A 14,966-nucleotide genomic window follows, 5' to 3' on the forward strand; every position below is an offset into this window, starting at 1 on the left:
TGGCAACTCCAACAAGCATACCTTCCTGCAGATCCTGACCACAGAATACTTAACATAAGTGACCTTAAGCAGGGTGTTTCAGCCCTGTGGCTGGACCAGAGGCCTGTATACTGGTGGTGTAACAGTTGGCATTATTTCTGAACAATGTCTTTTTATTCTTCTCCTCCAGGACAATATGTGCGATTCCTCCATCTTTTGCGATTGGTATTTATAATGCTTAAGTTAAAAGCGCTTGTCGATTACCAGTGCACCAATTATTGGCAGCCCCGAAGCTCCCCTATGGACAGCTGCATCCAGCGTCTTGCTTTGTCTAGAGATTAACCCTTTGTGGCGATCTGAGTAAATACCAATGTATGAACTACCTTTGAGTCTTGCTGCAGATGGCTTTTTACACTCTTAAACAACTCTAAACCTCACAGAGAATGAAGAAATAATAAGCTGGAGTCTTTGTCCTTGTGCTTCGTGAGTGTCAGGGAACAGGATCACAATTAATTTGAGGTGCACTTAAAAGGAAAACTGAAATCTTCTAAAGAAAAACAGGTTGGGCTATTCCAAACCAAACACTAAATGACAGTAGAGCACAGCATGTGACTGTAGTACATGCACTTTGCAAATTGTGTGTACTCACAGTAATGGAGAGCTGGGCAGTGAGAATATGCTACCAGTAAGTAGACGCTCACCTAGACTTTAGGGCTCATCTGTTTCTGACCTGGACATATCGTGGTCAGAGACATTTCAATTTTCTTGCTTTGGCATTTCCAGCTTTGAGGCAGCCTGTTAAGTTGTTAAAAGTTCTTGATTTTTTTTTTTTTTAAAATATTGATGAAGAAAACAAGCGCAGAATATTTGAGTGTATATTTTGGTGTACAATGCTGTACATCCCAGTAAGCCACAGTAGTATATACATCTTGGCCCCTTTTCCCCCCTCCTCGTTGCTACGCAGCTCCCTGCAAGAGCAACACATTCAAAGCTGTTATGCAGTAGCATACTACCCTGTCTCCAGGCCTCCGGACGGTTTCCAGGTCGTCCATTCTTGTACCATTTCTTTAGGCCTACCCTTGTATACAATTTCTTCCATCAACACACACCAGTCCAAATTCATATCTTGCTGGCGCATTTCAGGGACTCCGGGTGCACCGCATTTTCAAACAATATTTCATCTCGCCCCTTGCCACAATAAGGCCCAGCCGGAAGATGATCATTATATGTCTATTCAACTTTTTTTCTCCCTAGATGTCTAGAATGTATAGTTTTGGGCTAAACGGCACCTTAGTTTCTACAATGCCACTGAGACACGCTTCCACTGCCACCTCCAAAAGGGCATCAGGTTGGGAGAGTTCCAGATAGTGTGAAGATAGCTACTTGGTTGACAACACCCTATAAGATGGAGGTTGTAGGGGCACTCCCAAATCCTATGCAAAAGCATCCTGATTAAGAAAGCCTTTGTAAGAGTTTTAGCTGAATTAGTTAGAATCCTGCTTTTATTGCGACTAGGAGAACTAATCACCATCTCCCATTCCCCCTCCTGTAAGCATCCCACATCTTTTTCGCAATGGGCCTTTAAAGTTGTCAATTGATCCCTTTCGTTATTCATAGGTATATTTGAGGGATATTGCCTTCTGAGGGAAGGGTTCAAGCAATATTCTGTCTTCCAGCAGGTTGAAACTGCTACTGTTGTTTTAATTGATACTTGTTTGCTGAGAGCATTTCTCAGTTGCAGGTATTGAAATACCTTGTCGGCCAAATTATATTCTCTTTGCAACTGTTCCCAGGTGAGCATTCCTTTTGATCTCCATACGTCCACTACTTTGTTTTTATTTATGTTTTCTTCTAGGGATTCTCATCTGTGGCTTTGTTGTGCTCCGGCATAGTACAGTGGTCCCTCAAAAGAACATTGTTGTTTCACTCTGCCATGACATTTTAGCAAAATAGATGCAGGTTTACAGATTTAATATTCACATGTTTTACACAGTTCTGCCATCTTGGCGTTGGGTTCGGAAACCTTCTGAGGCATCTGCCGGGGTGGGAAACAGTATAGCTCATGAATGATGTGTCAACCTGATGGCCAAAGTTCACCAGAACAGATCAGCCATGTTCAGATTACATTTTAAGTCACTGGGTGAATACAGAAGCAGGTTTATGGCCGGGATTGCAATTAAATCCAAGTAACTTTTTATTGCCATTCATAAACTGGCAAATCCTTACACCGCCAAAGCAGACACATTGGACTTCTATTTAAAACAAAGGAAAACCACCAGCACCAACCTCTTCCCCTTCAACAGAAGCCTCTGCATTCCTTAAAGTATCACAAAGTGAATTTGTGGATTTGGCCGAAGCAAGCAGGCCTGCCGGCAGCCTTTCTGACCCTTGTACACCATAAACCTTAAAGAACATTCTTCTAACTACTGCTGCTGCCACACCAGTAAGAAGAATCATTAATACTTCCTTAACTACGGAAATCTTTCCAGAAGACCTAAAAAAGGCATACATACACCCATTATTAAAGAAAACTAAACTGGGCCTTGTGGTAAATAAATAATTAAATACCTGATCTATTTTTCGGAATAATTAATTAACAGATAGCTCAATAAATAAGAGTCAAGATTCGAGGTAGCTGGAGTTTGCAGGTTTTAATACAGAAAGGACAGGAACAGGACAACCTGCACGGGGAAGATCTGGGATGGCTAGCAACTTTTAATAACAGTGCACAAGCATATATACTTAAACAAAATACATGGTATTTAATACAGTTGGCGTAGCAGTGGGCGGGGTTCGTAACAGTCGCGAAAGATAAGGCATAAAGTGGGTGTAACAAGAGGCGTGAACATAGACATGTGATGCAAACGTAACAGAATATGTCATAAATGGGGCGGAAACATGGAGGGGGCTACCTAAGGAGCCGGGACCTCTAACCTAGTGGTGCGCGCAAACTGGCAATGACGTGTTACTAGGAGGAACTGGGGGCTATGACTTCTGTGCTAGAAGAAGAGACTGAAGTCTGGAGAGTCAGAGCGACATGTACCTAAACACTATCTAGTATCTGATGTTTAGAGAACATATTGATAGAATCCAAAAGTTATCAGGGTAAAGGCTAACAGACTCTAAGACTGGTGCATGCATTATTCTACATGTGGTGCGTGTTGAGGAATATTAAATGACCATTAATACAGTATTTCTCTTACATGGAGACGTAAAGGCTAGACTGTGACGGAAACTATTGATGCGATTCAGTAACTTAGGAATGCAGAGAAGGAGAGCTGGACTGATAACTAGAATCATAACATACTCTTGGCAGACTGGCAGGCAGAGCCAGGCCGAGCCGGGCACTGTGAGGCAGGAAGTAAGTGAAGGGTCAGGGATACAGGTGGGGGCTGTATCGCTCCTCGGAGAGGGTTCAGGAGACAGGAGCTGAATCTGAGTCCGGGCCCTTTTGAGGCCTAGAAACGGGGACTTTGCAATGAATTAACGTGCACACTGAGAAACGTGGCAACATAACTTTACATAGGCCTAATACTCGTAGCTTTAACGAGAACTGAAAACTGGCATACTAGAGATGGACACAACTAAAATTGCGTCTTTAATCGATCATAAGGGAATACATATGCATATTAATCATGCACATATAACATAAGATGGGGAACACGTAGGGACACAGAACATGGCAAAATTTACTTTTCCACATTCCCTCCTTGTCACTACGTTTCCATCAGGAAACATCAATATTCATGATACCATCTATCATTTCATACAGTATCATTTGCTCGTCTCGAATTGTCTTGGAACGGGACTTAGGACTAGGACTTGGAATACAGGATGTAGCACAAATGCCGCAAATCGCAGGGCCACATTGTAAACAGAGGCAGCAACTGAAAATGATCATTACTGCTATACCTAGGAATGACAATACTTTCCATCCCCAGGCAGAGATTATACTCCAGAGCCAACCGGACCATGTCCAGGTGCCTGGATTCTGGTGTAACTGATGGGCAATTTTATGAAGTCTGGTTATAGCTGAATAAACAGACGGTGCGTTATTAGGAATGAAAATGCAGCAACTAGATCCGATGACTCTACATGCTCCTCCTCTATCGGCCAGTATGACGTCAAGAACGAGACGATTTTGGAGCACGACAAATCTGATAGCAGATTGCTCTTCGGTTAAGTTACCTAGAGCAGAAGTAGTCTCATTCACTACTGCTTCAAGGGTTCTGGTTAACCTACGGATTAACTTACTATTCTGGATAGGTCCTATAAAGAAGAAGAAACCTCTATTGAAGTCTGTATACTGTTCTAGAGCAGTTTCAGTTTGATCGATAATCGGGGACTCAATCTCCCTTCTATGTCTAATGTGGACTAGATGTGTGTTTCTATGATAATCGGATGGGGCTAGGAAAACTGGTGGCAGTAGGAAGGCAATGTAACATGTTCCATCCCAATCGAGGGGCAGACGAACATATGCGGTCTGACCACAAACAAAATAAGAATGACGTGAGGCTTTGAAAATAGATTTCCCACTGTCACTATACTTGACAATAGTAGTACAATCACTATGTCCTACATGTGCGGAACCATTTTTTCGGACACATAATTCGCCTTTGACTGGTAGTACTGAAATAGCAGGTAAATCTGGAGTAGTATCAGACTGAACATTCAGGACCATAAAATTCGAAGAATAATTACCTAAATTATAAACTTCATTTTCTAGGTCTAACCCGGTTCTATGGGTGAGACCTTGCTTGTCTGGAAAACATGTACTATTCAGAAGGGACATATCATTTGAGGATGATGTTAACATGGACCATGCTCCACACGAACCATTATGTGAAAACGGATAAGGAAACAGTGGCAGAACTCCCTTCGGTGTCTGGAAAGGGGGGAGTCGACCACACACCCAACAATTAGTGGCATTGCTGGTCTGGTGTGAATAGTGTAACATTCTTATAAATGTATTGCTACGCATAGCAAGACGATAGGATAGTTCGTGAGGAGGCAGATCACTAAACGTGTGCTCTACTGTAGCATTAGAAAACTTATTTACATGAGAAATTGGAAAACATAAATGAAATGCATAACTTGTGCAGGTAACCATCAAACTTAGAAATAATATGAAACTTAGAAAAACGATACATCGTATTGAGTTTTGACTAACTCTCTCACTATGGGGGTCTATCTCATACATGTCAGATACCTGTCTAACCGTTTCACCCGAGGGGGACTTAGACAATTAAACTGGCTGACTTATTTTACTAGACCGGAGCTTATTTTTATACTCCTGCTGCGGAGTTTTCTCTAACAGGGAGGGCTTTGAATCAAAGTCAATAGCGGGACAGTCCTTGAGAATAGGGCTGTTTTTAGACTCGGAAGTGTCTGCAGAAATGTTATTTAAAGTCTTGTTTCTTAGTCCATGAAATTTCTTGACGTGAGACAGGTGCACCCAGCCTTTTCTGCCTTCCAACTTCACGGCCGTGCGGGTGGTCAGAAGGACTAACTTCGGCTCCTTCCAGCGAGGCTCCAGCGGACTCGAACGATCAAAATTCCTCACAAGGACAAAACATCCTGGAACGATTTCATGCGGTTTCACCTCGGTATTGTCTGGAAATGCAGCGGCAACCTGTGAACGACAAGAATGTAGGGCAGACATCAAGGAAGCTAGGTAATCTGTCAGCATATTACTGGAAACATCTGTAATACTTCGGGGTCTAGGTGTACCCCACATATTCGGGGGGCGGCCGAATACGACCTCATAAGGGGACAGACCTGATCTGGAGTGTGCGACCATGCGCATATAGAACAAGGCAACTGGCAGGGCAACTAACCAGTCTACACCTTTTTCTTGACAAACTTTGGCAATGCGTATTTTCAAGGTTTGATTATGTCTCTCTACGAGACCTGCTGCTTCAGGATGACGTACACAATGGAACTTCCACTGGTACCCTAACAAAAGGGAAACATGCTTCATGAGTTCAGATGAGAATGGCTGGCCGTTATCAGAATACACGACCCTAGGGAGTCCATAGCGGGGTAAAAATTCACGAACCAACTGCTTGGCAGTGGTCGCGGCTGTATAATCTGGGACTGGATATGCCTCTGTCCACCTGGACAAAGCGCATACAACTACAAGGACATACTTAAAACCTCGACATCGCTCCATCTGAATGTAATCCATTTGGAGGACCTCAAAAGGGTGGTCAGGAGGCTGGAATCCCCCTTGTTCCACCGGGACACTTTTACCTGGATTGAACTGACAACATATCATACAGGTACGGACTTTCTGCTTGGCTGCAGCTCGTAAATGCTTGTTGAACCAAATGTTCTGGATACTGTCTAACATGGCTTTTTCTCCTAAGTGTGCTGGACTATGTGCGGTATTAATAATGACTTGAACCATTGAGTCGGGGAGAAACCATGTGGCTTTTCCCTTCGTCACCCATCCCTGATCTGTCTGGACCCCTCCTTGTTCGGACCATTTCTTGATTTCTTCAGGAGTAGCATGTGACTGGATATCTATGACATCTTGAGTAGGGTCCTTAACTGTCATACATGTAGTCTGTTCTAGAGTGGATGTCGGTGTCTTGTTAACTGGAATGTCTGGTGTCTGTGCTGTAAGCTTGGCTGTTCGATCTGCTAGATCATTTCCTTGAGAAATAATGTCCGTGACTTTCGTATGTGCTTTGCACTTCATGATAGCGATAGCTGTCGGTAAATGTATTGCATCTAACAGAGCTTGAATAAGGAAACCATGCTGAATCTTGGTTCCATGAGAAGTCATAAAACCTCTTTCTTGCCAGAGCACTCCAAAGTCGTGTACGACTCCGAATGCGTAGCGTGAATCTGTGTAAATGTTAACTTTCAGGTTCTTGGCACGTATGCAGGCTTGGGTCAGAGCGACTAGCTCTGCTGCTTGAGCGGACAGAGTGTCAATACGGTGTGTCTCTATAACTTCAGTGTCAGTAGTCACTGCATACGCGGCTACTAGTTCTCCTGTACTTGTTCTCATACATGAACCATCCACATAAAGTGTCAGGTCAGGATTAGGTAAGGCAATGTCTGTCAGATCTTGTCTTGGCTTAGTCATAGTGTTCACAACTTCCACACAGTCATGTGTGGCAGGATTTGAAGTAACTGACGGTAACAGTGTAGCAGGATTTAGAACGTTGCAGCGTCTGATTTCTATGTGTGGCTGGAACAGTGTCAGTTCATAACCTGTTAAACGTGCAATTGTCAAGTGCTGAGTCTGTGTTCGGTTTAAAAGAACTTCCACGGAGTGTGGAACTTGTACTGTCAAGGAATGTCCTAACACTATAGAATCACTTTGTCTGATAGCTAGTGCTGTGGCTGCAACTGACTTGAGGCACGCAGGCAGAGCCTGGGCTACTGGATCTAATGTGCTCGAAAAATAAGCACAGGGCTTGTATTGTCCTGCTTGATCTTGTGTGAGAACAGATAATGCTGTACCATTACGTTCTGTGACAAAAAGTGTAAAAGGCTTACTGTAGTTCGGAGTAGCTAGAACAGGAGCTTGACATAAAGCTTTCTTTAACTCATTAAAAGCAAGTGTATGTTCCTGGGTCCAAGGGAGGACAGTCGATACGGCTGCCTCCTGTGTCGTTAACTGTATCAGTGGCTTGGCTAGAAATGCATACTGAGGAATCCATTGTCGGCAATAAGAAGTGAGGCTGATAAAAGCTCGTACCTCCTTCTGGGTCTTGGGCTGAGGAAGACTCGCTATTAACTGGATACGGTCAGGTGTCAACTGCCTACCCCTCTTGGACAGTAAGTGGCCTAAGTAGATCACTTGCTGGACACAGAATTGAAGCTTCGAAGGGGACACCTTGTGCCCCATCTCGGCTAGGAAATACAGGACTGTAAGTGACGCACGCTCGCAGGCACGTTCAGAACGGGCTGTGATCAGTAGATCATCGACATACTGGAGCAGGGCAGTGTCAGTTGGCATGTGAATACTGTCTAGTTGTCGTTTCAGTGCTTGACTGTAAATACTAGGACTTTCTGTGAAACCTTGAGGAGCTCGTGTGAATTTATAGCTCCTTCCATTTAAACAGAATCCGAAAAGAAACTGACTGTCTGGATGAATGGGGACACTGAAAAATGCGTTTTTGAGGTCTATGACTGTGAAAAATGTAGCCTCAGAATCAATGGCTGTCAATAGGGAAGAAATATCTGGGACAACTGGGTACTGGGGAATGATACATTTATTAAGTTCTCGAAGGTCAATCACTAATCGATATACTGGAGGTGCATTTGGATCAGTACGTTTCATGACTGGAATGATAGGAGAATTACATACATTGGAGTCAGTTTCTACAACTACTCCTTGAGCAATGAGCTCGTCAATAATTTTGGATAAGGCTGCTACAGCCTCAGGTGGCAATCTGTACTGTCTGATTCGTGGTAACACTACACCTGGTTTGAGAGTCACACGATGGGGTGTGATTTGCATAAAACCAACATCAGTTGGACCTTGTGCCCATAGATGCTGCGGAACATTCAATAATCTTGGATCAAAATCACGTAATACATAGTGACCCTTAAAGTCACGTAAAAACAAACGTATTCCTTCTGGGGAGCAGCAAATAACTGCACCTAATTCTTTTAATGTCTTAATGCCTAACAAATTTTCTGGACATGATTTCGTGAGTAGCAGGTCAGTAGTTCGGGACAATGGACCTACTTCTAGAGTAACTGGTTTGGAAATCTCGTTAACAATTGGCTTTCCTGAAAATCCAAGGGAAACATTTCTAGAGCCTGAGAGCGGAGCCCCTGGAACCTCGTCATGACTGATAGTAGTCCTACTTGCCCCTGTATCAATCAGAAACTTTCTGTCTTTCCCTAATACTTGACTGTGAACATAGGGACCCTCTTGATCTACAGGAATCTCGATGAGAGGCAAGCCTACCTCCCTCTCTAGGCTGTTTCATGAATACGGCTGGTACTCTGGATACTCGGACTGTGCATACTGGTACATCTGCTGTGTAACATGCTGTGTTGCAGCTACAGGCTGCGGTGCTGTAACTGTCTGTGGTGTATTCTGTGGTAACTGGGAAGTCTGTGAAACTTGTTCTTGTCTAGGCGGACGTGGTCTTTCTTTAGTCTTACCAGTGGCTATGTTGTGTTTCAGAACTGCACACTCGTTTATAAAATGACCTGGCTGTTTACAATAATTGCAGGTCCCTTTAACAGGAACTGCAGGATGACTGGCTTGATTTGGACCCCTCTTCTGACTGTCCTGTGGAACAGATTGTGCAACTAATACTTTCATTTTCGTGTCTTTCATACGTTTCCTTTCGTGTTCTTGCTCTTCCCTGATTCTATTCTGGTGATACTGGAGCATCTGGAGCATTTGGGACGGAGTATTAGCTTGCCAGGTACTCTCGACTTTCAAAACTCTATTTTTAACTTGTGGACTTGAATTCTCGACTAGTTTAGTAACAAAAAGATGAGGGTATGACTCACTACTCGTCTTCAAACCACTGTTGATGCTAAAACATTTCTCAAATCTAGAATAAAAATCACTAGTATCTTCGTCTGGTTTCTGTTTACAGGCTGAGATTGCATCCCAGTCTTCCTTTTTCGTGGCTAGTAATCTTGGCAAAACTTGTATTAACAGTTCAGGTAATTCTTTACATTTATCTCCTTGACCGGTACCTGGTACACGTGTATTTTCTTCAGCTTCTAGAGCTGCCCAATCTATCTTTTTCTCTCCCACCTCCCATTCTTTCTCCTTGAGTTTTTCATATATGCCCGCGGGCAACAGGACCTTTAACATTTTAATTATATCTGGATACGTGTATTCTCCCATACGGAGCATGTCTTTTAATTCACGGTGGAACCCTGCTGGATCTTTATCGTGACAGGGAATTAACTTTTTCATCTCTAAGAGTTCCATCTTTGTAATCGGGGTGTAAACAAATACTCGTTGCATTTCACCACCCGCTGTCCTAACTGGGTGTACTTCTCGTAACGGATGCTGTCTGTCTATGTAAAAGGGTTTACTTTCTGGGGGTGAGACGTGAACAAAATGCGGGTTCAGAAACGTTCTATATTTGTGGCGCTGTTCTAGAATGATACTAATTAAGTCGGTACCTAGACCTCTCCATTTATACTGGAGTAACTCGTTCAGAACATCATGTAACGGACCTGGATCGGAATGCTGACCCTCATACAATGTAATGAGGTGCTGGATCATATACATACCCACCAGTCGCTGCTCGGCTGGGGGCAGTTTCAGAAACATTTGTGCCACTATTTCGTCTGAAAAAGTGGTAGAATCAGTAGCCCATCGGACTGCTGATCGGGCTAGTTCTTGTTCATGCATGGTACTAAGTTCACTATAACCGATTCGTGATTTCAGAATGTGATCGGTAGCTTGAAATACTTGCTCTAGAGAACCTTGTTCTGGTGCTGGAAGAGGAACAGTTTTCTTGTGTTCTAGACGTGAATGTCGGTCGGGAAGTCTAGCTTTACCTACATACGCTATTCTGGCGGTATTCTCGTCGTCTACCTCTTCAGTAGAAGAGTCGTTTTCCTTCTCGCTTACTTGTGCTGCTTTGCGTTTCTCGTGTAACCTTATTATTTCCTTACGAATTTTCTTGTACATACTCTCTATACAACTGAGCGTCCTGTGTCTTCCCTCGGCTATATTATCACTCCACCTTGTCAGGACTTTCATTTCGGTCGGATCTTTAGTCGGATAATCTTGTTCCCTTATTAAACAATTAATTAGAAACTTTAATAGCATGAGCTGAATCTCAGCTTTTCTTAGAAACATGACTTCGCCAATACTTTCTGGGTCTGTTCCTGTACGAATGAAACAATATATTCTGTCTAGATCTTCTTTCATATTTGGTAGGGTGTCCAAATACTCGGTCACCCGTCTTACACGTAATGAATATATAACCATACTATCATCACCTGGGACCGGATCATAACGGCATTCGGTAAGAGCTCGTCTGATATCTGCAACAGACTGATGTTTGGGCGTGCGCTGTAACGCACGTTCATGTAACTCGACTGACGTTACACGTTTGTGTGGCGGCGGGGTTCCCGGAGGACCTCCTCCCGCGGCCCCTAAACTGGAATCGTCGACTGATACTCTTCGTGCTGGAAGAGTGACCAGTGTAGCGGGTACTTGTAATGTAGGCTGGACCGGGGGTACCGTAACAGGTGCTGTAACAGGTGCCCCGGTGACTGGAGGAGCAGGATTTACATTATTTACAGGAGCTGGCGGAACAGGATTTGCATATTCTGGGACTGTGTCGTCCAAATAGGACGAGAGAAAAATATCAGCTGCGGTCGGTTTGTGACGTAGCTTGGTCGGAACTAAGGGTGGCGGAAAATTACTGGATGCCTCCGGGGTTGCTTTTGGCAAGCCCTCGGCAAGAAGAGGGTACATACCCTTAATAAGGGCATTCCTCTGTCTGTCTGACTGTTCGGTTTTAACTCGTTCACCTATTTCGATTAATTCCCTTTCTTGGGCTCTTTCTGAGGATTCTCTACTTAATTCTGACTTTCTGATTTCTTTTTCGGTTCTTTTATGAGATTCTTTGCGCCATAACTCGATGGCATCTTTCTGTGACTGTCTGGCTTTCTTTTTCCATAATACTTCTTCTACTCGCATGATGCACTCGGCATCCCATGTGCCTGATACAGGCCATCTATATTTCTCTTCTAATTCCTTAGTGTACTCGACCCATAAGTCTAGATATAATATGGCACTTATGCCATGCTTATGATACATAAAATGACCTGGACTGTCCCTAGGTGGGACAGGAACTGCTTCCTCGAGCAGACCTTTTCTAGTTCTTAACTGACGTAAATTTGAGAACAGAGGCATGACGTGAACTGGGATCTGGACACAATACAATACACAATGAACACAATAATGACTTGAGACTGATCACTCATACCACGACATTAAAAACACATTGAAATGACATTTAAAATAACAGTTCGAACAGAAACATTACCTGGAATACTTGAGAACAGAAACACATGAATTTCTCGAGACTAGAACTTACTAGAGTTACTAGATGCACTGCTGAAACAGTACGAAACATACCGGTCTCATAAAGAGACACGTCAGGACCCGCATCCACCTAGGTGGATACTTCGTGTTGGATTTGCGTACCCAAACCCACGGACCAGAGACAAATTAATTGACCCTGTCTAGATACTACCCCAGCAACGGTACTCACCGGGCAGCAAGAACGGAAGGCCTCGGACTGGACTGGACTGCTACGACGACGGACTACGAACTTCGGACTTCAGTTACGGGTGGGCCTCCGGATACCTCGGACTCTCGGCTTGGGCTCTGGTCGGGACTCGCCGCGTTCCTCCACCGCCTCGTCTGGATGCTGGACCGCAACCTCCGTCTCCTCCGTGGGCCTGAGGGATACTTGAAGCAGAAATATCTGCACGTGCACGGTATGGTTCCGTCACGGCTGCAGAGGGTCAGGGGGCTGGCGTGGCTTCTCCGGCGCGTGGGGAAAGGGCAAGTTCCTATTCGGGCGCCATTATGTGGTAAATAAATAATTAAATACCTGATCTATTTTTCGGAATAATTAATTAACAGATAGCTCAATAAATAAGAGTCAAGATTCGAGGTAGCTGGAGTTTGCAGGTTTTAATACAGAAAGGACAGGAACAGGACAACCTGCACGGGGAAGATCTGGGATGGCTAGCAACTTTTAATAACAGTGCACAAGCATATATACTTAAACAAAATACATGGTATTCAATACAGTTGGCGTAGCAGTGGGCGGGGTTCGTAACAGTCGCGAAAGATAAGGCATAAAGTGGGTGTAACAAGAGGCGTGAACATAGACATGTGATGCAAACGTAACAGAATATGTCATAAATGGGGCGGAAACATGGAGGGGGCTACCTAAGGAGCCGGGACCTCTAACCTAGTGGTGCGCGCAAACTGGCAATGACGTGTTACTAGGAGGAACTGGGGGCTATGACTTCTGTGCTAGAAGAAGAGACTGAAGTCTGGAGAGTCAGAGCGACATGTACCTAAACACTATCTAGTATCTGATGTTTAGAGAACATATTGATAGAATCCAAAAGTTATCAGGGTAAAGGCTAACAGACTCTAAGACTGGTGCATGCATTATTCTACATGTGGTGCGTGTTGAGGAATATTAAATGACCATTAATACAGTATTTCTCTTACATGGAGACGTAAAGGCTAGACTGTGACGGAAACTATTGATGCGATTCAGTAACTTAGGAATGCAGAGAAGGAGAGCTGGACTGATAACTAGAATCATAACATACTCTTGGCAGACTGGCAGGCAGAGCCAGGCCGAGCCGGGCACTGTGAGGCAGGAAGTAAGTGAAGGGTCAGGGATACAGGTGGGGGCTGTATCGCTCCTCGGAGAGGGTTCAGGAGACAGGAGCTGAATCTGAGTCCGGGCCCTTTTGAGGCCTAGAAACGGGGACTTTGCAATGAATTAACGTGCACACTGAGAAACTTGGCAACATAACTTTACATAGGCCTAATACTCGTAGCTTTAACGAGAACTGAAAACTGGCATACTAGAGATGGACACAACTAAAATTGCGTCTTTAATCGATCATAAGGGAATACATATGCATATTAATCATGCACATATAACATAAGATGGGGAACACGTAGGGACACAGAACATGGCAAAATTTACTTTTCCACAGCCTGCTTGACCTGGACAACTACAGACCATTTACAAATGGACCTTTCCTGGGCAAACTAATAGAAAGAGCAGCATTCGCCCAGATATCACAATTCATTGAAGATAACTCTATACTTTCCGACTTCCAAATAGGATTCCCTCCAGGAAGAAGCACATACTCTACCCTCATTGCCATCTGGGATTACCTCAAGAACACCATAGGCCGGAACAGGGTTGCTGCACTGCTTCTCTTGGACCTCTCGGCTGCCTTTGCCACAATTGGCCATGACACTCTAATACAAAGACTCTACAAAGCCGGCATAGAAGGGACTGCTCTCAACTGGATCACAATCTACCTTCAAAACAGAACAAATGTCATCCATTCTTCCCCTTTCTCATCCAACCCATACTTAACAAAAGCAGGGGTCCCTCAAGTCTCTATCATCTCACCCATGCTTTTCTTTTTTTTTTTTTTTTTTTTTTTTTTCAAAAACCTTTATTGTGCATGAAAAGTGTACAAATACGGGCCCACAACCGTCAGGCCGGCCACAATACTATCAGCAGAAAAGCAAACATTACAGAGTCCCAGCGGCACCAGGATAAACAGTACCAACACACGGAATAATTCCTCAAACGAATACGTGCCACCAGGAAAACAGGAGCAGTGAAGGTTAGGTTTTAAAAATTTTTAAAAGGGTATAAAACATTAAACAGGGAAGAATAGAGATCAAGGAGTACTGAGTCCGCGTTATAACTGCACATCATGAGTAGGCAACAGCATAGTACAAAATCACCCATAGAAGCGACATCTAAAACAACATGGCGGATCAAGGCAAAACAACAGGAGCGTAGACAGGCAAGCACACGCCACGCATAGCGCCACCCACTCCTACCAACCCTACCTTCGGACCCAGGACGGAAACAGGTAAAGAAAAGCGCAGAAAATAGGAGGCCCATAGAAACGAACTATATAAAAGTAAACCCTCCCCCCCCCCACCCTACATCAATGCGGAGGCTACGGCCTACCCCCCCCCGACAACGTGTCTGTCGCCCACAAGAACCCGAAATACAGAAGGAGAAAAGAAAGAAAAAGAAAAAGAAATCCCTAATATTGGAGGAGGGCCCATCTTAAATCACCCGAACACCCCGGCCATAAAACCTCGTCACTCCCCATAATAACGAGTAAAGCATCAATATTTATAGAAAGCAGGGAGAGACATCAGTAAGCGCTGCAGCACGCTTCGAGGAGGCGTCCCGTCTCGGGCCCCCACCCGCCCCTTAAATACAGTAAACACC

The sequence above is a fragment of the Lissotriton helveticus genome, chromosome 1_1 (assembly GCF_964261635.1).
Source record: "Lissotriton helveticus chromosome 1_1, aLisHel1.1, whole genome shotgun sequence".
NCBI lineage: Eukaryota > Metazoa > Chordata > Amphibia > Caudata > Salamandridae > Lissotriton > Lissotriton helveticus.